Raw genomic sequence first — 27,031 nt, 5'->3', positions numbered from 1 at the left:
AGAGCCCAGACTTGTTAGAATCAGCTGGGCCTTAATCTTGCTTAGATTTCCTTCCTGTGGGCAAATGGAGAGAGTGGGATTTTCTCTCTGCATTCAGGTATTGGTAAAAGCTATAATTAAAACAGATTTTTGAGGATTTCTGCTCAGTGCAACTGGCTGTAATTCAGCACACCCTTAAATCTGAGACAACTTCTCCAGAGTTCAGTCAATAAAACAGCTCCTGGCGAGCAGCAGGAACCTGCATTCCCAGCTCAGTGAGCTGTCAGGAAGAAATGCAGGTTATTAGATGCCTCTGTTATTAGAGATTACACAAGTGGCAGAGAAAATGACATCCAATTCATGTTGCTCCTCAACTCTGATATTCCCCTCTCTGCAGTCCTTGTGAACACGTAGAGATAAAAATTCAGTTGGCTTGGAAGACAAAATAAGGATTGTATGTGACCAATATTAATGAAACCTAAGAAAATGGTGAGACTAGAAACCTATTTCCCATGCTTTCAAAATGATTCTTTAATATCACATTTCATTTTTAATGTAGCACTCACATTATTCTGAATCAGATTACTGCACCATATCTACTTTTAAGGCTTCCAGAAGGAAAAAGCTAGAAAAGCCATTTTTTCCTGCGTGCTCTGCTTTTTGGGATATAGAAACACTTCCTGAGCAAAAGCAAAAAGATTTCTCTGCATTCCCATGTAGTGAGGCCTCCACAGTCTCCTAGATTCCTTTTTGAACACATTAGGTAGAATGACTGTTTAAAAAATTTAATAAAAACACACGGTTTAAAAACGAAAAAGAGGAATTCTTGAGCCTTCTTCTGGCCAATGCCCTTCTCCCATCTTACTTTTCTGAGGCATCATTCTTTGGAAACATAATCAAAACTTCATGTACTACTACAGAAAGAGGCAAAAAACAATCCAAAGCCCACCTGAAACACACACCCCACCTTTTTTTTCGTGTGTTTATACATAATTAACATGTGGGATCCACTGCTGCAGTGCTCTAGGTCGCGTGGTAAGTGGATTTTTAAAAGCAAGCATTTACACTGAGGGCCAAGAAGAATTCCAGGAATGCTTTCTTTGGGAATTCTACATTCAAAACCTGAAGCTCCTACTGAGCTTTCGGATGCAAGAACTGACACCCAGCTCTAAACCTGAATGTTGTTTTCCAAGTTATGAGCTAAATTCAAGTGTGGGGAGGAGAGAGGAAAGGGAATTTTTTTTGCAAACATAGGACCTGATTCATACCTCCAGCATTTCCTCCATCTGAAACAGATGAGTTTGGTAATGATAAAGTAAACTGCACTGAGTGTGCTGTGGAATTAATAATACCTGTTCTCTTTAAAAAAAAAAGGGATTAGAATTCCTGGATGTAAATATCTGTCAAAAAAGGGGAAAAAAAAAAAAAGCAGCAGATGCTGCTATCAAAAAAGAATAATTTGGTTGTTTCACATGACATCAATCAAAGCACATTTTTAAAATATGCCAAAAGTAAGCAGTGCTCATACATTACAAACCAATAGCAGGGTAATTCACGGTGGATGTGTAAAAGGTGATAAACTGGGAGGGAAAGGTGCAATTCTGGCCTTTGGAAAGGAACAAAACACCAGAAATAATTGAGATACTCCCTTGAATGAGGATAGTGGGGGCTGGGGCACTACTCTGATTTTTGCCTGGCTCCCCAGCCTGTGGCTCTGACAAAACTTTGATATTAGAAAGAGCAGATAGACATAAAACATCATAGAGGAAAAATAAAAATCTAATGTAAAAGGAAATAAAATAAGTAACTCAATCTGCCTGGGGAAAGTTATTGAATTAACATACATATATAAAGAATTCAAATCATGAGGAGCAGTGTTTGTGCTTATTTTTGGAACCTTTCATCCTGTTATAAATATGACTACGCTTAATTAAGTTTGAAAACACACTTATAAGGAGAAGATGAAAAAAACTGCCATTATTACCCATAATAAATTATTTTAGATGCCTAAAAGCTTGTAGGACCAATACAAAATTATGGTATCAAAAATTTTTGAGCAATGATTTGCAAAGAGAAAGCGAAGAGTTATATGGTAATAATCAAAAACATTGTAAAGGGCATAATGCATTTAATAAAAAATAAATTAGAAAGGTATTTTAGTAGGAGAAAAATGTCATAGAAAGAGAATAAACTGAAGGAAAGTTTCATCTCTTCCAAGTTAAATATAATTTTTTTTTCTGAAAGAACAGCATAACAATAGTTAGAGACCATAACCTTCCTGCAGCCAGGTTGTACCTGCTATTAGCATAGGTGCACTCATTACAATCAAAATCCAGCAAAGTTCTAAAATCTGCTCTTCAGCCTCATTGGTAAGTGACTTTCTACTTTGTTAGAACTTGTATATCAGCATGAAGAGTAGACACTAAACTAACTTATATGTTTGGTCATTTAGAAAACAAGTCAAACTTCCTTTTTGTAACCTGCACAGATGAAAAGAACCCGAGACTAAACCAGTAAACCCCGATAAAAAGGGTTTCAAATCAATCAGGAACCTATTAATTAAATTATTGAAATGATTATTAATTACTTGTTATTATTAACAGACGCAATGAACTGGCAACAGATGGTGTGATAGAGTGAAAAAGAGATTAATTTCATACATTCACTTTTGGCAGTCCTGCAGCCCAACCAGACCATCTGTGGCACATTAGGAACATCCAGAGCTGTACCATACATATTGCAGAGATGATACAAATTGCTGGACTCTCTGCTTTTCCAGCCCAGACCCCATCCATCCCTCACCACGGCAGAACTTTAAACAAAGAAGTTTTTATCCCATGCATTCTGCCCTCTGCTCTGCCTCTGGCACTGCAGAGCTCCTCCAGGGCTTCTGCAGGGTCTCATCTCAGCTGCACTTCCAGCAGGCGAGAGACCTCAAGTTCTTGCTCACAGCACATTCTCCACTGCTGCCAGGAGGAGTTTAAATTTACAAGTTGGGAATCATCTTCACCTTCCTTTTTCCAAGTGAAAATTCCTAATCTGTTTGCAGAAAACGGAGAAGGGGATGAACGTCGGTCCCTGGTGGTTCTTACAGTTCTGGTTTCTGACAGCATTTAACAATTGGACATTGGTTTAGTTTTCCTTCTGCTTTGGAGTTTTCTATCGTATTTGTAAATGATTTTGTAAAGACCAACGTTTCATCCAGCAAATCCATCTCCATAACTCTCTTCCTCTTTGCTACAAATATGAGTATATTATACACACAGAGATGGAATCTTGTTTACCTTTACTTAGAGCATTTGTAGTGTTAGAAATTTAATTTTAATGGACAGACACGCACACACACCTGTAAAACAGGATTTGCAACACAGAAATAAGCTCAGAAATCTAGATTTCTATAGAATGGGTTCAGCAAAGTAACGTGATCATTTTAGGGGAAATTTCAATTGACTGGGTAAAAGACTAATGACATCTGTTTCCAGTGAAATAGTCTGGGTTTTTTAGTGCAAGTCTGTATTCTAAATTGTCCTAGATAGCTTGTCCTAGATAACATATACAAATCCATCTGCCATGGCCATCAGAGGACATAAAATTGCAACTTGTAAAACAAGGAGTGGGGAGCTGGATTTCAGTGACCCGAAACGTGCGAGTCACAAACACACAGGGATTTTCTTCTGCCCCTCCTCATTGCTCTTTCCATCCAGGAGAGAAAGAAATGGGCTAACAGAGCACATGATCATGTTGTGACTCTGGAATTTATTGCTGTATTTCTCTCGTGATTTTTAGAAATGCTTTCACAGAAATATCCAAGCAACTTTGCTAACAGCTCAGTCTTTCTGAACACATGAAATAAGCCTGATGTCACTTTTTTCACTGTCTTTCTCCACTCCCTTCTCTTCACACCACATTTTTCCTCAGTGATTTTCTACTCCCTCTTCTCAGTTCATTTCTAAAGGCCCAACAAAGCAGCTCTCACAAGGGAACTCCTTGCCAGGAATTTGTTGCCATATAGACAATCACCTGGAACAAGCCTGAAGGAACCCTGGTTCCATCCCTCCCACCTCGGCAGGGGGTGTAGGGAGTGGACTGAACACCTGAAACAGAAACTACTCTCACCTGCTTTGTTCTCTTCCCTCTGCTTCATGTACATTTAGCTCAGCACTGAAGGGCTTCAAATCAAACACAGAAACGCCAGTCTCTCTCTTATTTCTCCATTGGGAGAGTCAATTCTACAGCCATCCCTACTGTCAAAGTGGGACAGAGGAAGAGAGCTGTCAGTAATTCCACAGTACCTGTCTGTAAGATTTATTTTCTAATTTCCACACACATTTCATAACCAAAAAGATGTCAAGTTGGCCACCAAGCTACTCAGAGCCCACCGTGCCAGCTAGTCACAAAATAATATTTTGGTGATTCATTAGTTTATTCCCTATATCAAAACTTATTTTCATTATCATATCAAGTTTCTGTTCCCTGTTGGTTCTACAGCCATCAAGGAAACTGAATCTAAGCTAAATGAGTAATTGGACTTGACACAGCTGTCCCAATCCATTATACTGACATTAGTATTTTAGGCAAGAGATTCTTGTTAGGATAGTGAGTGACCTGAGCAGACTTGTCTGCCTTAGATAAGCTAAATTTTGCCCAAATAGATGATGTGAACCTGTGCAGGGTTTTTTCATGTTCCGTCCTAAGGCAGCTGAGAATTTTGGGTGTAGATTGTAACCATTGCACAGATGAACAAGGAATTCATAATTCACTTTATAATGGAGGAAATCAGTTTAGTGTTAGAGCCACTAACTGGTACTGGAGGATGTTATTGCTAAGGCGAGGCTGATCATTTTGCAGAACTACCAGCTGGGAAAGTATTTTTAATAAATATTTTTATGTACTTTAAGTCTTATCTTAATGGAGATAAAAGGACCAGAGAGGGCTCACCACCTCCTGAAAGCTTTTCCCAGTTTGCCCTTGTTTTTCCTTCCCCTAAGGTTGGTTTTACTGCTCAGGGGGACACAAGGTGATGAGTAAGCGAGACAGAGACCAGGGTCTGGAGACTCAAATTTTGGGATAAGGAGTTTGCAGGGCCTTTAGTCACTGCCCTGTAAATTCAACTTCCTCAATTAACGAGTCAGACTATCTGACTCATTAAGCATTTGTTTTTTGAGAACTTGAATGTGTTTTTAATAGAGAAAATTTATTCATTAATCTCTAACACACCCCTTGGAGAACTTGTCAGGTTTTCCTCTTAGTCTTAGCAGAAAGTTCACTGCAATATTCCACTTACAATTCTTCCCACATGCTACTATACATTCTTTATCTGCCTTCAAATCCCCCACTTTCTTTCAGTTATTTCTTTATCACTCTAATTTCCACCCTAATTTTTAGAGCACAGACCTGGTTAGGCACAGAGATATTCACTTATGTTAAAACTAATGAAAAAAAAGTTCCAAAGACACAAATGGATTTTATACCTATGGTTCCTACATCTTTGAAATAGCTTCTAAAAAACCCTTAGAGCAATGATTAGAGAAATTACTATAGAAAAAGTTTGGAAATTCAAGGGAAACCAAAATAATTTCAAAAGAAAGACGTACACCAATTGATTTCTTGTATTTTGAGGGTAGAGCTCATTATTGGCCCTGCTGCAGAACCCTGTTCTACAGTGATGTGAGGGTTCTGGGGGATATAAAATCAGGAATTCTGTTTCTATCTCTAGCATCCACGATCCCACACAAGCAGCACAACCCCTGTGAAACATGAAAGCAAAACTGTGCATTATGTGCACCTGAAAAGAAACAGCAGCTTAGTGGGATCTTTGCTGTTTGTATAAGCATTTAAAAGAGAGAGGCAACACTCAGATTTTATTCCTTTTCTCGTATGTGCTGCTCTCCCTCATCAAACACTTCAAAAAACTGAAACTGTCTTCTAATATAAATGTCTCCTACTGGGAAGCTACTTTTTCTAAATGTGTTCAAAACAGGTCATTAGCAAGTTTGCCGAAGGAAAACCCATGTTAGGCTTCAAGATTTTATTTCCCAAGAAAATGTCTTTTACCCTCTCATTCTCAATCAGCATAAGAAAGAGCCCTTTTCATTTTTTATTCCACTTCCCTCCCCATAAAATAATTTTTTTTAAAAAAATGTGAGATCAGTCAAGATCAAACAACAAACTTGTTTATATCCTCAACTCAGGGACATCCTCCATTGACTTCTAGTGTAGGACAGCATTTTCCTGGGGTTTTCCTGACCAGGCTACACCACAACATTCCTGAACTGAGCCTGCACAACTGCAGGGGTTGAACATTCTAAATTTGTTACTTTAGAACACCAGCAAAATGGCAAAACATGAATATTGACAAATAGCTCTAAACTGGAGAGCATGTGCCATTAACATTTCTCTGCTGTTTGATAGAAATGACCAGGGGCACACATTGTAGAAAAATAAACCTTTGCATCTTCAGGCACTTTTCCTGTTCTTTCCTAGTTAGCACAAATTGACTTATTCCCTTGGCACATAAAAGGAATATTTTTATATAATAAAAAAAAACACCTGCTTGTATATTTCATGTGGAGGTTTTTTGTGTGTTTAGTTTTGCTTGGTTTGGGGTTTTGTTTCATTCTCTCCCCCCCCCCAAAAAAAAAAAAAGAATAATCCTAAATCAATCATAAATATACCAATAAAGTGCAGGAAAATGTCCTATTCTCTTTCAATCCTGACTTTGTTGACATGAAGTTTAAGGTTAGGGTTGTTTTGGTGAAGTTAGCCTGAAAGCTATCCTTATCTCCTTTAAAGCACAAAAGAAATGAAGTTGCTCAGACATTTATTTGATTCCCACATCTAAGGTAGTCTTTTCTTGTGACAGATGGATTCAAACTCTAAACGTTCTATTATTCTGAGATGGCTCTTGGTATTGTGCAGCAGGCTGCACTCCCAGCATCTATTACCACAAGATGCCTTTAACAAAATACATCCATCAAGAGAAAAGTGACAGAGCTGCACCAAAGGATTCCCAGGATGAGAATACAAGAGGCATCAGTATTCTAACAATATTTGTTAGGTTCCTTGAGATATTTTTCTCTCCTTAAATATCTGTTTTATATAAGCAGGCTTTGTGTTTTCATGGGTACTCCTGCATCTCTTTGTAAAAGTGTGTCCTCTGATCTTACAATAATCTCCCAAGTAGTAGATCATTTAGATGATAGCTTTACAGATCTTCTAATTCTCTAAGCCCTTCTCAGTCACACAACCACAGGATGGTTTGTGTTTGAAGGCACCTGAGAGCCCATCTCATTCCACCCCCCTGCCATGGGCAGGGACACCTTCCCCCACTCCAGGCTGATCAGAGCTCCATCCAGCCTGGCCTTGGGCACTGCCAGGGATCCAGGGGCACCCACAGCTTCCCTGGGCACCTGTGCCAGGGCCTCACCACCCTCACAGGGAAGGATTTTTTTCCCTAAATCTAATCTAAACCTTCTCTTTCTCAGTTTGAAACACAAGCCAATGCAGAGACTAAAGGCTGTGGATTAAGTTTCCTGTTGTGCCTTTGCTACTCGTGGTCTGCAAAGACAGTGACTTGTGAAGTATTTATACCCTCAGCTAATCCTGTTTCTCTTGGGAATTTGTGGAGGAGCTGCATGATCTGGCAGTTATATAATCTGGCAGCTACATTAACAAGTAAATAAGACGCTATACCCAGTTTAGTGTAAGAAAAAGTTTTTCAATTCCAAGTATCAAGATGGTCAGAACTGAATTAGAGGAGGAATCAGGATGGTTTGAAAGCCACAAAGTAAAGCAAGGGAAGAGTCAAAAGTAACCCATCTTCACTGGATTCCTTGATTTCCCAGTGAGTCACCTGTGTCTCTGTTCCTGACCAGTTTGATTCCTTGCTCATTTTTATACCTGTGACAACATTCTTTGTCTTGTATCTATTTTTGTCTGTCAAATCACAACCCCCAAATTAGTGTCTCTCCTCAGCCATCTCCCTCTCAGAAGCCTCAGAAGCATCTCACCTCCCTGATATGCAGCAGAGGAGGGCAAACAGCACACGGTGTGACAGCCTGGCACCCAGCACTGCTCTCTTCAAAAGGAGCTTCCCAAGCTTGCTGTCTTTGCAAGTGACTGCTCAAACCAGACCTAAAAATGCAGAGTGAAGCAGGATATGAATATTAAAGGAATATTACCTGGTGGATAACATTATTTATTAAATTGGTGCCTTTGGCAGACAAATTGATGTCAGGTTCAGGGATTGCTTGGACCAATCTGAATGATGCTCAGAGGCCAAGAGCATCCAGTGAGGCTCGAGCTGTGCTGAGAAAATTGATGTCAGAGCATTCAAATGCACTGTGTGTGCCCAGGAAGAGACAATGTGGAACTTCAGATAAGGATCATCAGCACAGTAGCTCCCAAGAATGTTTTTCCCTTTGTTCCCATAAGTCATCCTCACAGACAGAGGAGATGGGACACATTAGACAAGTCAGAAAAAGAGGTAGCAACTGGAATTTTGGTTGAGATCTAAGTCCACCAATGTGAAAACAATGTGAAAGTCAATGCTATACTAGGCAAGAAGCAAAATTAAGTTTCTGGCTTTTCAGATGCCAGTTCTCAAAGTTACAGTCAAGACTTTCCCATGTTTTGCCCATCTGTCTAATGGGCTCTCAGCCTAGCCAGCCCTGGAATGGAGTCAGTGTCATTATCCCCTTGCTGTAATTGGCATGGCAGGACGGAGCAGCATGTACAGCCTTCTCCTGGTGGGAGAGAAAGAGGCAAGAGAAACTGAAGCAAGTGAGCCAGATGTCACAGAGACCCTGAGAAGCGTGCTGGGATCCAGAGGAGGAGTGAACAAGCTGTCTGCTTTTGCTGCACAGGAGCTGTTTGCTCCCCTCCTCCACTGGCTCTGTTTTTTCCAATGCACATGACTTTGTTCTTCTTGTTGGTTTTGCACTTCTGACCAAAGGTGGGGTATTTCAGGAGCTCTGAGCCTGAAACACTCCACTGGTGACGACCCTTTCCCTTTTCACTTGCTAGACAGTGATGTTGGCATGAGATTGTGAGGGAACAAGATGGTTTAAATGGCAATATAGCAGCATGAAAGAAAGGATTTCATAAAGAATTCATGACCACTTTGTTTTGACAGTTTCTTCATCTCTCTGGAAAACTTTGTTTGGTTTATGTCTCTAAGAAAGCCAGATCCCACTACAGCTGTAAGGGAAAACAATTCATACTTGGTCTTCAGACCGAAGAAACTGGTCCAAGAAGCAGGAAGGAGGAGATTAATTCACTTTTTTGGGATGTAATGCAATGTGGCCCTGATCTACACTAGAACTTTAAAGGTTGAGTGCCCATGGTTGAATCAAACCATTTGCAAAGTTGGATGAATCTTTGGGCTGCTTTCTGCTTTGATCTGTGGCACCCACCTGGCTAAACCCACAACTCTCTCTGACCTGCTGCTGGTTTTTCCCTTTCTCCCACTCCTCGAGGCTGTCCAGGTAGGTCAGACTGTTCCCAGGAGCCCAGGCAGCACTGAGAGGTGGGACACCACTAGAGCAGACCTGAGCTGGCCATAAAAAACCCAACAAAACCGCCAGACAAAATAAAAGAAGAAACTGTATTGTAATTTCCTTGATAGTTTTCCATGAAACACTGATTTTGGGTCCTTCCACTTTCAGATTTCAGTTCTGGTGTGCAACACTGAGAACTTGGTTCATATCCCAGCAGAAGTGTAACATCCACAAACACCTAAACAATTCCAGAGTCCTCTGTCCAGAATTCTCAGTGTTTCCATCAGCGTTCCTCCAGAATCAAAGGTGAAAGAGAATTAAATAGGTTCCAGATGGAGTGGACTTTAGCTAAAGAGGAAAAGTCAGAAGCTTAACCATATGATAGACCTAGAGGCAACTCCAAAGCTGCCAGGAGCTGCCTCTGGAGTCTGCCAAGGAGACAGATGCTCATGCCAACAGAGCAGAGATTGGCATCATTTATATCACATCAGCTCTCCTGCTGTCACCACGCCACAGAGCAAAGCACCAAGGCAGACAGTTAATATTTAGAAAAGAGCAATCACACTGCATACATTTAGACCATATATCCAGGAACAGTTTTCATATTCTATTTACCCTTTTGGATCTTAAGAATGAAAGCATGGTCTTGACTTCCTGTGTTCCTATAAAGCTCCTAATGAAAACTTCACGTGCTCCTCAAAGCATAAAGTAAAAGTAAACCTTTAAAGTAAACCTTATACCAGTGCAAAGCTTCGGGATAAGTAGTGATTATATAAGTGATATTACTGTGAAAATTAGATCTTCCACTTAAAAATGAAGTACTCATAAGATGCAGGAATGTGTTGGGGTTTTTTCCCCTCCTTATTTTCACTTTACAAATCCTGAATAAAAGGTGCAAAACTGAAGAGATATAAACACACAATTCTTACCTAAAAGCTGCTTTTCTTTTAGTGGATTCACACATTGCTCCTAACTTCATGCTCTGCCACTTGGAACACTTTTCTGTCTGAAAATAAATTATGCTCTGTGTGGAGCATCCAGTCTAACCTTAGGCATCCAGCAGCATACAACTGTACAGATGTATTACAGCAAATATTCACACTCCACGCTGGGGCATGGCACTTGAACAAGTGCAAACTCTTGCATGGAATTGTGGACACAAACTGGTTCAAGCAAGCCTTGTTTGGAGATCACTGTGCTGGGACTTCAGGTTTGAGCGTGCCGTCTGTCGGAAGTTCACATTTCTGTCGCCATGATATTTTATGAAAATCCCAGGATTTTTTTTCTCCTGAGAAGCGTCAGAGGAAAAGAAAAGCAATAATTATCTGCTGCTGTGGAACGCAACAGGGGTTTCTTTGATTGGTCCATGCTGGTTGTTTCTAATTAATGACCAATCAAGGATGCAGCTGGGTCGACTCTCTGAGAGTCACGAGCTTTTGTTATCATTCCATTCTATTCCTGTCCAGCCTTCTGATGAATCCTTTCTCTCTATTCTTTCAGTATAGTTTTTGTATAGCATTTTTAATATAATATATATCATAATACAATAAATCAGCCTTCTGAAATATGGAGTCAAGATTCTCATCTCTTCCCTCGTCCTGGAATCCCTGGAGCACTGTCACCCACTTCTCTGAATAAACCTAATCATCATCTAAACCCAGCATTAGAGCAAAGGTTCTGAACAAAGCAGGGTGAAAATGGGTGGAAATCGCTGTCCCAGCACAGAGCAAAGCAGTGACTTCAAAACCAGAGCACCGCAGCTCTGAAATACTTCCATATCAGAAGGATTAGCGTTGTTCTTTACGGAGCCTTGCACCATAAAGTGTGTTAAAATCCACCTCTCCCTGATTGAGAGCCCGAATAAACATTGGCAATTATTTAACAGCTGTTTAGGCAGCGTGTTTACATATCCTGGGGACTGTGCCATCCAAATATTGTGATTTCATTAAGGAGCTTTGCCCTCAAGAAGCTCAGGGATTGAGACTTCTGAGGGCCCCAGAGCAACGTGATAATTTTCCTGCTGTGCTACCTGGCTTTCACAAGGGGCTGATCTCAGGCAACCTTGCAGATGGTTTATGACTGCACAAGTCCTCAGCAACATGGCAAAACAGTATGGTCCTGAGGAAAAAACATAAAAACAAATGTACCACCCCTCTGTCAGGCACTGCAAAAACAACAGCAGCATGGGGTTGTTTGTCTGAGGAGTTTCTGATGCATTTCTTTGGATTTTTTTTCCCCTAACCACCAAATACTCATTAAAAATCCCATGTTCTCCATGCATCAGAAAAATCAGCATCTTCACACCAATGTGTTCTTGCTGAATGCTGGCATTCCCTTCATATGCCATGGAAAAAACAGATTTGCTGCCAAGTTCTCCATCTCTTCCCACAGAACTAACTGAACCTAACCTGCTAGCTCCCTGAAAAGCTCCAGCTAGGCATCTGCATCCCTCTTCCCTCATGGCCAAACGGTTTGCTCTTAAATCCCTGTACACTCCTGAGAGTCTTTTGATAGCATTTAAAATATGATTTCAGTTCCTCAGGCAGATCAGCAGAAGCTCTCAGGGTGAGCTGTGCCAGCTGGAGCCCAGATAAGGCCTTTGCTGGCTTTATCCACATTTGGGAGAGGCAAAGGAGGGGTTTCAGCAACTGGGCACAAGAACTGGCGAGGTCAGATAAACCTGAGCAAGGTGTGTTTGGGATTAATATTCCTGGGATGAATAGCTCTCCTCATCTGCAAGCACAGATCTCACTTCAGACCCAATGTGCATCTCACTTTATATTAAAATATATACTCAGTCTCAGCACTCAGACTTTTCCCCTCAAGACACTCATTGCAGCATGTGCACCATTCTGAATGCAAAAGTGTTTAAATCAAATCTATATTTTGCAAACACTGTAAATGCATAAAATCTGGTTTTAATTACATATACATAACATATTTGAAAAGAATGTAACGTTATATTTGCTTAATCCAATCAATTTATATTCAGCTCCTTTAATGTGGCAGAAGTTATAAATGAGTGGATTTAATCTCTCCAGTGTGCACATTTTCATTCTTTACAAATGGTACTGTCCTTAAAAACCACAATATTTTCTCCAGCACTAAATATGAAACTAATAGTCCTCTTTGCTAAAATTAACATCTGCTTTCTTCATGAAAGCAAACTAAAAAGCTTATTTGTGTTTCAGGCATTGTGTCTTCTGCTCTCAATCACACCAGTGAAAGGAAACATTTGGCTGTTGCTCCATGGAAAGCAACTTTCTTATGTCTCACATCTAATTCTAAATTACACAGCTTTTAAAAAGTACAAGTAATACGAAAAAAAAACCACCTCCAAATATGTGAAAAGCAGAGAGGATGCTCTCCACAATACCTTTGGTGTAGAACAGATCACAGTGTCATGGAAATGAAAAAGATACTAAAGAGGAAATTCAGGTACTTCTATTTTTTTTTTCTGGTTGCAAGGCTAAGAAGATAGTAAAAGACTGATTTAAATATAGAACAAATGATTTTTTTTTCTTTCCATCTTACATCAGTTTTCCTGTGGAACTAATTGCAATATGAGCCTGTGGAAGACCAGCTGGAAATAAAAGTACATGTGTGTTCAAATGGGATAGAAAATCATAATGGAATGAACTACAAATGTGGAAACTGATATAAACTCCTGCCAAAAGAAGTAAACCATCAGTCGCTGACTGCAGGAGATTCCCATAAGAGAATCTTTTGTGTTATACAGTATATTTATTCTCAAATACGAAGAAGTGGCCACTGCCAGACAAAGTGCTGAAAGAGAGGCACTGCTAGTGGATGGTTATGTTAATTTAAACTGATTTTTGGGGCTGGTAAGTTGAAGAAGAGTCAGTGAAAGTCACAACACCCTTTTTTTTTCTTCATGTAAAGTCACAAATAATTTTCCTTTAGTCAATAAGTGAAGCACATTCTTTCCAGTCTTTAAAACACCCCACATTTCAGTCTGATCTCCATTTGGCAATATCAAAAGAGGGAGCTTAGGAGGGGGGCTTGCCCAGTTTCAGTAATGAGCCCTTCATCAGAGCAGCTTTGATCCAAGCCAACAATCCATGCACAAACCTTCACCTTTGCAATAAGCACCTGGGTCATTGCTGGGGCAGGGAAAACATTTGGGAGCAGGAAGAACATCTGGGGGCAGGAATAACATCTGGGGGCAGGAAGAACATCTCCAGTGCTGTGCCACAGCCTCTCCTCTCTCCCAGTCACACAGGGGCACCTGGGCGAGGCTGGGTGGCTCCAGGCACTGGCACCCCCTTGCTCCTGTGCTCATCTCTCTGAGCAGGCACTGAGCACTCTGGGCAAATAGAGTGGAGAATTCCTCCTTAATTAATGCCCACAGATAAGCCCCTGGGGTCACTCAAATCTCAGAGGCAAACAAGTCCCAAAAAGTGAATTAAACGTTACAGCCATTCCTACCTTCCTTCTCCTTCCCATCATCACACGGACAAACAAAGGCAAAAAAAGGCTCTGTCTGAGGCAGAGGCAAAATTCCCTGAGCTCGTTCTCCTTCCTACACCAGCAGCCCCAAAGGGTGCCCTGTGAGGAGGGGGAGCCCAGGCCAAGCACACCCAGCCTGGAACCATTTCCAGCTGGGAAACCTGCAGGGCTGCACATCATCTCTGATCGATAACCCTGCCTGGGCATCAACCTGCCTGGGCTCTTCTGAGCACCACAAACACAGCCAGAAAGCAGAAATGAGAGCTTCTGCAGCTTCTGGGATTCCAGGGCTGTAAAGTGTTTGAGCAGGACTGAATCCCTGCCAAAGTGACAAGAGTGAATCAAGCGGGTCCTGCTGGCTGGACGAGTCTGTCTGATGCCTCATTAATTCATGTTCTCACTGCTCTTTGCATTGCACCTGCAGAACTGTGTCCTCAGGCAGACCAAGAGCCCTCGTTCTGGTGTGTATAAATCAGAATAAACCAGGTTTCCCAGGTCTGCTTTTGTGCAATTATAAGGCAGGACCTGTAAATTACAGACAATTTTCTCCAGTCTTAGACTGCTGCTGCCCAAGAAGAGGTTTAAACAGCATAACAGTGCATAACTAATATAAATAAGTGAACATGTTTAAAAGACCAAAGCCTTTAGAGGAGATAATAGTTTAAAATACATATTTGAGTAAGATATTTACTACAGCAAAAGACTTGTAGTCCGGCATTACTGATGTGGAAGGTAATTCAAATTGAAGGGTACTTCTGCTGTTTTACTGAGGAAAGTAAATTCTACACAAGTAACTGCAAAGTTTCAGCTGCCAAACTATTTGTACAACAAGATAATTTTTTAGGAATTCCTAGGAGGAGGAGAAAAAAAAAAAAAGAAACTCAGACTGTCTAATGGAAATAAGAAACTCCCAGTAGGAGAAAAAAAACTTCAACCTTCCAGATATAAAACATATTACAAAGCATTCGCACTTGAGCAATTGATAGGATGGTTTAGAGAGGCTGCCATGCAGTCAGCAGAATGGATAACCTTGGGGGAAAAGAAGTATATGAAATTTCTGTCCCTCGAGGTATTCATTTGCTGAGGCTGGAGGAGCAAAAATCCAGAGCTTCACACCATTCAGACTACCAAAAAAAAAAGTTATTAGTTTATATAAAGTTTGCATTAGTCTGCATTATCTTATGAATTTTCAAAGGGAAAAAAAATCTCATTTTTAATGATAGAAAATACCAAGTTATCTTATTTTAATTGTGGTGTTGCTGCAGTCTGTTAGAGATCGTGACTGATCTTTTCATTTGTAAAGTACAACGTGGTTTTCCAGCAGATATTGGCAATTCTTTAGGGCCCAATCCAAAGACAAAAGCTTTTCTGTTGCCTCCACAGGTTTTGTATTAGGCCTTTAGTAAACTGAAATGAAACCAACTCCCAGAGCATTCCCACACGTTGGCATTGATCAAACAGCCAAGGAAACCTGCAGCAGCAATCAGAGTCCCAGGCTTTCTGTCACTTCCAGAGAAATAAGTTCCAAGTGGAATGCAGGATCAAATCCAAACACTCATTGTACAATAGAGGGAAGAAATATGACACAGCACTGGGCATGCTATGAGCAATAGGAATATTAGCTGTGGGCAGACAGGGAAAATATGTAGCTCTCATCCTATACAAAACCCTCAAATGAACCAAAATACTTTCTGATGTCAGATCCTGGCAGCTGGATGACTCAAGTAGGATTTTATTTTTTTTAATCTCAAGGTCAGTCAATACATTTTAAAATTTAGGTAACATTCACTTTTGCCCAAAAAAAAGTTAAATTCTGCTTATTGGAGAGATTCTCCTGCCATGCTGATGCACAGATCATTTCCACTCCACTCCTGTAGGATTCCTGTCACCCACCTTTGAAGGAAGGAAGGGAGGTAATGTGGGACTTTAGGAACAGATGCAAAGCACAAGCAGGTCCCTGTGGGAAAGCCTGAACGCTTGAAGAAAGAAATATGCAGGGACATCAAGATTTTCTCCATTTGAAGACAAAATTAGGATTTAGGAATGAAGAGCAGATGCTGCTCAGTCAGGATTCCGAAACTTGCATTAGGAGTTAAAACTTTGAAAATAATCTTATTTCAACTTTTAATTAGGGACTGTTTGCATTTTGGGCATTTTTTTTTTGAGATTATGGGAGAAAGAATGCAGTACCCTACTTCAAACAAAGACCTTAAATGTGATTAAGTGGCGAATTGATGAATGTAGCAGCATCCAGGTGACATATTGACTTAAAATTCAGCCATTTTAGAGATCATGTTTGAAAAATTAAGTCTCTGCTACCTCTAGCTGACTGAGTTTATACTTTTGCTTTAGCTTATGCTTTAGATCAGATGAGGTGCATCAAACATGATTCATTTTTTTTTTTAAATCCAATCATTTTTGTGTAGAAACAAATCCAATTTGTTTATTAATCTCTCAAATATGTCAAATGGATTTTTAATTGAGAAGTAATTGCATTTTGCCTTATATAGTCTTTGTTGATTTCATAAGCTTATCATCAATCCTGTGGTGATTTCTCACCTGATAAAGAAATAACATTATCTAATTAATCACATTGTGTAATAACAAATCTCCTATTTAGAGGTACAATAATTAGATTTGGAAAATGCTAGGAAAACAAGAAAATTATTCCCCAAGGTAGAGGGATTGTGGGTTCTACTTGAAAGGAAGACACGCAGTTTGCAAAGTTGATTAATTAGTTTTAAGAGGATCTCAAAAAGCTCAGTCCTTTGAAGTCTGCAATCAGTTTGGAAAAGAAAATATATCTGTGCTACAAAGATACCTTGTACCAACTTTCAAAATATTATCTGTGGCAAAACACAGCACTTGCTTTGCTGTCTGAAAAACCTGTTTTCACTTTTGGAGACACAGTATGATAAATTTTGGCAAGCTGAGTGATTTCCTGTCTCTGATGCATTTGGCAAGGCAGAAATGCTAAATAAGAAGCTTGCCTTGAATTTACATCCCCCCCTCCACAGTTTCAGCTGCAGCAGCTGAGAGGAAAGGAGATGCTGGTTCAAGTGAGAAGTCTTTTTGGGCAGGAGCCTGTAATGAATCACACTTAAAATACATGGTCACTTCATCCATGTGCATTTTTCTATCATTCCTATTAGACAGCCAAAAAAAAAAAAAAGTGAAATTCTCTGTAGAGCTCATTTTGAGACCTGTGGCAGAGATGAATAGAGAGTTTAAATGAATGATTGGAAGCTGACAACCTCAGCAAACTGTGGTTCAGAGCAACTGTGGCAACACAGCTGTGGCATCACGCTGAAAATATCCCCCCATCTGAACATATGTACAAACCTCGAGGAGGAGCAATGTCCTGGGGGGAAAAGACAGGAAAAGAACACTGAATTCTGACAGGCTATCTGAAAAGTCTTTTCAGTATACAAGATCAAGATTCCTCCTCTGAAAAAGCAGAAATAGAGTCACACGCAGAGTAGTTGCTGATTTCACAAAGCTGCTTGAACTTCTATTTCCCCTTTCTAAAGGCAAATTTGAATAAACAAAATTTCCTGCCTGAATAAATCAAATAAAATAATAAATATACATGAAGAAGCATTTCAAGGTTTCAAATAAATATCTGAAAGAGCAGTAGAACATTTTGGATCAATAGTTTTCTATCATTTGCCTATTGGAAAAGGTCTTCGAGAAAAGGGTTCCTTATTTTGCCCAGCAGCTGGTCTGTGAGTTGAGCTATTCAGCAGCAACCACATGAAAAGAAAAAGAGATTGAGGCTTATTTTTACTCTTTAATAACTTTTCAAAGATCTACCCTTCTCCCTAATGTAGTTAATTGAAGAGTAATAAGCAGCAGCCTGAATTCCTTAGACTATTATTAAATTCATTAGTCTCTGCTGCTGTTTAGACATCTGCCTTTTCTCACTTCCAAAATTCTCCAATTTTTTTTTACTTCTTCAGCTCTCAGTGCAAGGCCCATCAGCCCCAGCTGATCCTCCCCATGGAGCAGGACCCTGCTCTCAGGGGATGCAGCAGGGCTGCACCATTTATGTGCTGTGCCTCTGGAATTTCACAGCCTACAAAACTTCCCTTGCCTGTTCTCAGGATTCCTCAGAGCCTCTGCTCAGCAGGAACTCCACAGGCCTCCCTCATGCCACCATCGAAATGTCCACTGGTGAAAACAGTTTTCATCATCTGCCCAATGCCAGTCACTAGAAAATGGTCACAGTAGAGAACTCAAGTTATACAAGTGCTAAAGTCAGCCCAGCCTTCCATCCCCACTGCATTTGGGTATTTCATTTTTACATTAATGAACCTCTAGAACTAATTATTTCATCCAAGAGCTCATCATGTTTTTCCACAATCCATTTCTGACTGTTTAATCCTAACCATAATCTTTCAACCTCTTCCATTTCAAGGGCAAACTCCTTGGCAAGATCATAGAACTGTCCACAGTTTTAATGTTAATTAATTCAATATATTGGCAGATCCACGTGGAAAGTAAAATTATTCTCTTCAGTAAAATCTGTAACTTTGTAGCTCGCCATGGAGTGGAGGCCCAGCCTGACACAAAACCCCTTCTGACCTCTCCTCCATGCCTAGAAGGATTCTCCCAAGGCAGAACAAATGTTGCCATTAACACACCCAGGCAGATGGATTTGAGAGGCTCCAGAACTATTTTATATTAAAAACCCTCCTAAAAATTTCTTCTTTGTCCTCTAAAATTGACTCTTTCTTTGAAATAAAGGTAGATTTGTCATTATAAAACATCTTCCTCTTGCCCCCGAGCCATTCCATAGTCTGGGAAAAAAACTATTAAAATCTGTGAAATTCAAAATATGAGAGTTTGTTTTACTATTTTGCAAGAAAATCTGAAGAGTCACAGATGTAATTCTTCCTGCTATCTGCACTCCTATCTGATTATTTCAGCTGATTGTGAAAACAGGAAAAATAATTTTTAGAGAAACTCTTCAAAAAAATAAATTTACTTCTTATAAATTATGAATTGTCTGTACGTAAAGTCCTAATAAATCAATTCTCTAAACAACCTGGCCTTTACCAAAACATTTCCTCTCCTTTTCCACAGTTTTAAAGAAAATCATCTTTTCACTACTTGTCACCCAGAGTGTTTATCTGTGAAATACTTATTCCATTTCTTCCTGATTATTTCACAATCCCTAAAAAGAAGTATTCATGCAACATTATTTCAGTTAATGTAATCTGCAAACTCCTGCTATATTTCATTCCACCAAGTAAACATTGCTTGACTTTCTCTCTGGTGTCACACACTCCAGCAGCTGTGTCCTTGATGAAGCTGGGTAGAAATTACTTATGATATGTTAGCATTCATCATATCTGCTAATTTTAAACTTTCCCTTCTCAATTCCAACAGCTCTGCACTCAGCTATTGCTGGTACCCATTTACTGGCAAAGGCAGTAGTCCCTGGCAGCTGGCAGTGGGAATTAAACCTATTTATCCTAGGAGCGGAGCAGCACTGCAAAATGGAGGAGTGGCTCAAAGCAGAGGTGACTGTAAGAACTGTGACAAGGGCTCAAATTTCTGGAAAATTTATCAATTCCTGTTGCTTTTCAGCAGCAGAGTCTTAATAAATGTATTTTTAATAAACAAGAATGTATTAATACTTTTAATATTAGTATATTTTAATAAATATCTTTTTTCTAAACATGGAAAAAGAAAAGCCAGCTCTCAGCTGATCCTGGTGCTCCTACTGTTCAACAGCCAAGTTTGTACTTTAAATACTCTTCTCAGTAACCTCCCACCCCTCTGCTTCACTCACAGCCCCTCTTTCAAGCAGAGGCCTTGCAATATGCAGAAATTATAAATTTCACGGCGGGGAAACAAACTCGAACCCGCACAACATCCAAAACCCACGGAAGGGAGTCTCCTCTCCATCTCTGGAATATTTCCCGTCTGCATTAATGCAAGAAAAGCTAATCCAGCCCTGATATAGAATTAACACGTGCGGACATTACGGATTGATTTACCCGATTTTTCACGGAGCGCGAATTAAAACCGAGATTTCCTCTTTAGTTCTTGGTCTCCGATGGCAGCAGATGAAGACAACTCTGCTCCTCCAGGAGCTGACAGGACAAGCTCTGGCTCTGGCAGCACTGAAAGCTGTCACAGACCCCTGCTTTCCACTTTCCTTCCAAATTATGCTGGAAGAAGCACTTCTGCAATGCCTTGGGAAAAAAATAAAATAAAAGTAGTGAACATCTGCTGATATTGATTGTGAGAATCTGAAACTTTCTGAAACCATGGATGGGATGCATTTGACGAGCATTTTTCTGGAACATTTTCAGACTTAAACAAACAACATCTGTTAATATTGATTTTTGGGTTACACTGAGACTTTCAGAAGAATTACAATCAGACGGTGATTGAAAAGTGTTGTGATATATGTTAGAAGATCAAATAGGAAACAAAGGTTTAAAGGGTCTGTTTCCCTTTAGCTTCATTAATAATCTATGATCCCTCCCCTTTAGAAGAAAATAAAAAGAATAAAGAGGAGAGGAAAGAAAACCAAAAAACGTTTGCTTTATTTCCCACACTAAAAGATCAGAGAAGAAAATTAACATTTATGAAAGTTGGTGAGAATGTCTGAGGCAAAATGTTTCAGTTCTACAGTTGACACAAACATTTCCAAAGCTATTTTATAATAAAAAATAACTGAAGAAGTCCATAGAAAAGAAATCACCATGACAGATTGAGAAGTCTGTTTAGGAAAAAAAAAACAGAAAAAAAAACTTAAAAAAACCCCAAACCAAAACAAAACACCAAAATAAACCAAATATTTCCCTGATACTCTACAGCTTAGCTTTTGATTCACTAAATGAACTTTTGAATCACTAATGAAACAAAGCAGTACATTCACCAACTGGAACAGGAACGTTTCAAATTCCCTTTGCTGGTGAACATTCCAGATGGGGTTTGCTGATGCCAAAGGTGTTTTTGTGGTTGAACTTTATCATTTTCCTATTCAAAAGGCATTTTCCTTTAAAAGCAAACTTTTGGAGACATAATCAATTTACCCACCATTCTTTGACCTGGTAAAAGATCCACTACAATTAAACTGCACACTGAAATATCAATATAATTTTTTTCTTGTCTCATTTTATAGTTCTTAGTAAACTCCTGTTCTCCTGCAGCTACTGGGCAGTCAAATAATTTGCATTTTATGCAATATTAGTAATACACAGAACACTACGGCACAGAAATATATTGGGAAGTAGATCAACTGTGTACAATTAACAAAAAAGAATATAAGTTTTAAGAATCTCTTTTCTGATGCATCTGGACTTGCCAGTTATTAAACGGAGTTAAATTTCCTTCCAGTGACAAAGGCAAGAATCACATGGAACAATGGATTCTTCTGCCTACCCCCTGCACCCCTTCCAGTCCCAGATTAGCAGATAAAGATGTTAATGAATCAGCTGCAGCCAGAGGTCACACAACTCACATCTGCTTTCAGGCTTTGGCAAAAGGAACCTGAGCACCTGTCTGAAAAAATAAGCCATTTATTCACAGAAAGCATTTCGGGGGACACAGGAGTCTATTTTATAGATGTCCTCTTTCAGGTTTGCGCTGCTGCTCTGTCCTACAGAAATTCTGTTTGTACTTGAGGGATTTCTTGAAGTCAAATCCCAAGCATATGGAGGGAGCAGTCGGTTCTATTTATCTTTCACACCATGTGAGGCACCACCAGCCAGTCCAGGGTCTTGCTGGTGAATCTAAGCAAGACATGGGCAATGCTGGTAGTCAGAAAGAATCACTTGACAGCCCCGTGTGCTTCCTTCAGTGGAGAACATCTGTTTGTGAACCACCAAACCACCGGGAAAAAAGGCAGGATTTCTCATTGCTGATATTTCCCCTGATTCTTGGAGTACTCTGTGTGTATACACACATATATATAGATATATAGGGGTACAGATATATAGATATATAGATATACAGATATATAGATATATAGATATATAGATGATATATAGATAGATAGATATATAAATATCCAGATATATAGATATAGATATATAAAAATAGATATAGATATATAGACATATAGACATAGATATATAGATATAGATAAATACATATATACATAGCAAAAGGCACTCTGTGTGTGTATTCAAACATGTCCATCTTTTCACAATCAGGCTTTTCCAAGTCCTGACCACTTTATTATATCTGATTCATAACTCCATAGTTTAGAACTAATTATCCCCAGACAGGACCTAATGTAAAGCAAGGTTCATCAACCCTCAGTTACCAAAGAGGCTCATACCAGGAATTACAGACAATTATGGGGGGGAGGAAAATTGAAATTTGTATTTTATGTGGAAACCTTCATTGCATCATCTAAAGACATTTCAAAGGCTAATTTATGTAAAAAAGTCAGAATTCAGGTCCTGCATTGAATGCTGGAAGACTCTGAGGAAACAGAGGCACGGAGCATGCAAGAGACAGAAAAAAAGAAATGGCAGTTCCTCAGTATTTGTGGAAATGCTTCCATGGCTCACGGTCCAGAGCAGCTCTGGCCACAGTCCAGGCTGTTTGTGAGGATCTGAATCAGAGTCAACACAGCACCCACCATCCTTCTGCTCTTCTAACAAGCCATCAGCCCGGAACCAAACAGAATTCCTCTTTCATGAGCCTAACTTTACAATGCAACTCTTGCACAAGTTGAGTGCTTCTGAGCCGTAATGAAAACTGTAGGCATACCAAAAAAAAACCCCAAAAAAGCACATTCCCTCACAACAGCATTTTGCCCCCTGTGAACACAATGAGGCCAGGAATATTCCAAAGTCAGAAAAAACAGGCAGAAAATTGCCACCCACTGGCTAAAGCACAATGCACTGTAATGCCCTCTAAATATTAGATATTTAATATAATATTATATATATATATATATATTTGCTCATATTTATATAAACCTCTATCTATATGAACCCACATAAATATAAATATATGCACACACATTTTCAGACAAGAAGAACATAACATGCTGTGCACCAAAAATAAAATGGGAGAATCAAGTAAACACTCCCTGTGGTGACACTTTGTGCCTTCCCTCTCATCCTTGGTTCCAAGCAGAGCGACCTACTGGTCCAGACACCATAAAAATTGAAAGATACAACCATGGAAAACAAAAGCATTCCCTGTCTGATCTCCTGCTTCTAACACACAGGATTCATGCATTTTAAAAAGCAGAATTAATACAAATCAGTGTCTTAGAACTGGGGCTGCCTTTTTAAGCTCAAGTTCGTGTGATTCAAAGCTGACCTTCAGAATTTCACATTCTGCATTTCCACCGTGGATCTTATCTCAAGGAAAGGACATCTCTCCTCAGCAGAAAACTGAATCAAACTGAAGCCAAGAAGAATTTTACTTTCATTTTACTTTACTTGTTTACTTAAACTGCTGCAAGATTTTTAATTACATTTAATTCATTTTTATGGAAATGAATGGAACAATGTAGCCTAAAAAAAAAAAATGGGACTTCAAACTGCTTTGTGCACTTTGTATTAAAGGGCTTCCTCTTTGGCTCAAGAACAGTGGGAAGCCCTATGGTTTCTTAGAGAGTAATTAAAATACTTCTTGTCACTACTTTTATCTTTCCTAACTGCTCAAAGGGATTAAATAAAGACACTGAGTAGTTGGTACAAACCTTTTTAACATTCAGCCATGTGCCTTTCCCAAAAGCCATGCACAAACTCCTTTTTCCCTCAGATAGGCCTAAAAGCTCTTCAGAGCAATGTGTTTTAGGGTTTCTTCCCCCTTGAATTATTATTACAGAAGCACTCAGTTGCATAACCATTCCTTCTGAGCCCTCCACATTTTGGCATATTTTAAAAGCATTAGCAATCATTAATTATACCTAATTTCATATAACAAAATTAATGCATTGCTTGACCTGCTCTCAGAATTGGCCAGCCCCTGAAAAGAAGTTTTGTTTTTTGACACCAAGAGCATGTAACTGAATTTGTCCCATAATATTTTAATGTTTTGCCTTATTTTCTTTTAATAAATAAACAAGTAGCATCAGGCTGCCATTTGTCTACTGAGCGCCCAAGAACCCAGAGTAAAATTAATGGGGCAAGAAGGAAAGAATGATCTTGTTTAGGGAGGGAAGTCAGCTGTAATTCCTACTGTCCAAAAAGGATTCATTATGGGATTCCCGTTTTCCTTAAAAAACCCAAAACTTACAGAGCTCGGAACATTCTGGCCTTGACAAAGTGGGAATCTTCATTAAATCACTTTTCCAGAAGTGCTCAGTAACTGCTGAGGTTGAAACATTTAATGATGTGGTTATCAATACTAGTTAGGGGATAAACTAAAGGGAAAAGGTCAAAAAGCTCAGAAAAGGTCAAGAAACTCCTTTGACTGTAGTGGAATGAAACAATCCCACTTTATTTTATTACAAGCTTGTTTTAGTTGAATTTGTTAGATTATATAGCGCAATCAAAGAGAAGACAAAGCACTATCAAAATTATTGCTGCTGCCATCTTTTAATCAAAGATTTTCACTTACTCACCTGAAACTTCAGCCTTTCACTCGGGGAATATTTGAATCAGTGAGTTTGTCCTGCCTGGCAAGAAGACAAATGCTGGGAGCTCAGTCCTTGCCCAGACAGAGCCCTGGTCCTTTGCACAGCTCTACCCAAAAGTCAAGCAGGAGAAATGCAAGTGGCATTTAGATTCCTGCTGAGGGCACTGTGTTATCTGTCACCCAGATTAATGCAGCCTGCACTGGCCATTGTGGGGCTGGCACCTGAGATTTATAGAGTGTGCTTAATGAAGATATACACTGGCTTTAAATGCTCCTGGACACTGCTTCCCCTGCTCCTCCCTCTGCTTTCCCAACAAGTACAGCCTGACAACTATTTGAAACGGATGTATCTTTCAGGGGAAAAGGAAAAAAAAAAAAAAAGAAAAAAGAAAAATAATATATATAATAAAAATAGATATCTATATAAATATATATATATAGATGTAGATATACATATAGATATAAATATGTATCTGTAAATACATATAGATATAAATATATATACATATAGATATAGATATAATACATATAGATATAAATTATGTATAAATAAATAAATACATATAGATATAAATATAAATAATAATTTATTCATATATAATATAAATAAAATTATTATATTAAATATATATAGAAATAGATGTATATATAGATATGAATATATATATATATAGAATAAATGAAAAATAAAAATAAAAATTAATACAAATAAAATAAAATAAAATAAAATAAAATAAAATAAATAATAAAAAAATAATAATATAAAATAATAATAGTAAAAATTGAGCCACATGCCAATTTTGTCCATTCCAAATATTTCTTTTCCATGACTGTTGCCATCTGCATGCTAAGTGTAGATATCCACAGTATTGTTTTTAATTCCACAGGATCTCCCTCTTTACTCTCTTTAAGGAATAATGTAAAAATCCTCACTGATTAAGCTCAGCAAGACCCTGTTTTCAATTGGGAGACATCTGGCAGTTTGCAGCAAGAGGACTCTGCAGCCTCACAGTTATAATTTCCTGCAGCTTTTTGGTGTCACTGGGCAGAGTCATAAAAAAACAGCTCAGAGATGTCCCATCAAACAGCCTGGAACAGCAGCACATCCCCAGATTCCCACTGGGAAGGGTCTGGGGGTTTCATGGACCCCAAAACCATGGGACAGCTCAGACCTTGAGCTCAGCATTCATGGAAAAGGTGAAGGTATAAAGAATCTCTTTGTGTGATGTGCTCTGCCTAAGAAAGCCTCAGGATCTCAAAGTGCTAAATAATAAAACGCTGCTCATTAATATCCCTGGATAAATGTGCAAAATAATTCTCATCAAATAGATAAAAAATCCACTCAGAAGATTTGCAATCCGTTGCTTCAGGTTCACTGCAATTTCAGGCACGTTCCACCTTACACATTCTTATTTCCAAGTTATATGGCAATAAGAAATAAAACCTTTTTAAAAAGCCATAAAAAACAACAGAGAAATGTGTTAATCCACTGATGTGTCTCTGTTGCAACTGTGGAAGGCAGTTTATACAGAAACTTTGGAAAAGTACAGCAGGAATAACTCCATAAAATCATAATTAAATGAAAGACTAATACTTTGCTATTCTGTAACTTCTACTGAATAAAAGTTCTCAGAATGCTTTATGAACACTATTTGTGTCTTACAATATCCTTGATTTCCGCCATTTTCCTGCTGAATAAGAAATAAAGGGGCCAAACCTTATTGTCCAGAGTTTACATTTAGGTACTCCCTAAGTAACTTAGGTTTTAAAAAAGTTGAACTGCAGAGGGGTGTTGAGCACAGGTCTGGGTAATTTAACTCAATTTGATATTATTCCAACAGTTTTCAATTCATTAAATCATATTTTTAAAAAAGCTCATTGTGGTCTCCCAGTTGTTCTCAATGCACCCATTCCTCTCTCTAAATACAGATTTTATTTCCCAACTCAAAATGTCTCTGTCCAACATTTCATCAAAGTGTGATTTTGACAAAACCAAAGAAACTGATTCCATCAAATATTTTTCTAACCATGTCTGGTTTGTGCTATTACATGTTGCTTCCACAGCTGCTCATCCAGTTATTATCATTTCCAATGATGCATTACCCAGGTAAGCCCATTCCTCCTAAATCATTTTCTGAATAAAACACCCCTATCTAGGAAGATTTGGGGTCGAAACTCCTTTAGAGTATATTTCTCAATTAATTCTATAATGTGGCAAGTTTGCCACCCCCATTCCAAACCCTTCCAGTCCCATCACCACGTGACTGTATTTTGCAAACTGAGGCATCAGATCAACTTCCAGCTGATTCTTTTATCCTTTCTCTCCTCCTGATTATCCTTGACTGCTGAACTTGGATTTTTTTTTTGTTGTTGTTGTTGGTAAGTAAGCATTTGCAAAGGACAAATCACTTAGGAAATGTAAAGGGATGATAAACAAGGGGCAGTGTCAATTTTAAGGAAAACAGAGGGGAATGCATTCAACCAAAGACAGAGCAGCTCCAACAAAGCTTCTCTTGCAC

The 27,031-nt window shown here is 39.0% G+C and overlaps 1 long non-coding RNA gene across 2 annotated transcripts in view; it reads right to left on the bottom strand.

The window, feature by feature from the left end:
• Positions 1–27,031, bottom strand: part of LOC119695173 — a 138,457-nt gene that overhangs the window by 20,287 nt on the left and 91,139 nt on the right. For both annotated transcript variants that reach the window (XR_005255076.1, XR_005255075.1), the window contains exon 3: positions 19,952–20,149. This is a non-coding gene — a long non-coding RNA (uncharacterized LOC119695173). The remainder of the gene's footprint in view (positions 1–19,951; positions 20,150–27,031) is intronic.

Source organism: Motacilla alba, chromosome 4A (genome assembly GCF_015832195.1).
Source record: "Motacilla alba alba isolate MOTALB_02 chromosome 4A, Motacilla_alba_V1.0_pri, whole genome shotgun sequence".
Classification (NCBI taxonomy): Eukaryota; Metazoa; Chordata; class Aves; order Passeriformes; family Motacillidae; genus Motacilla; species Motacilla alba.
Note: the sequence above shows the minus strand (reverse complement) of the source record. Positions and strands in the feature narration are given on the sequence as shown.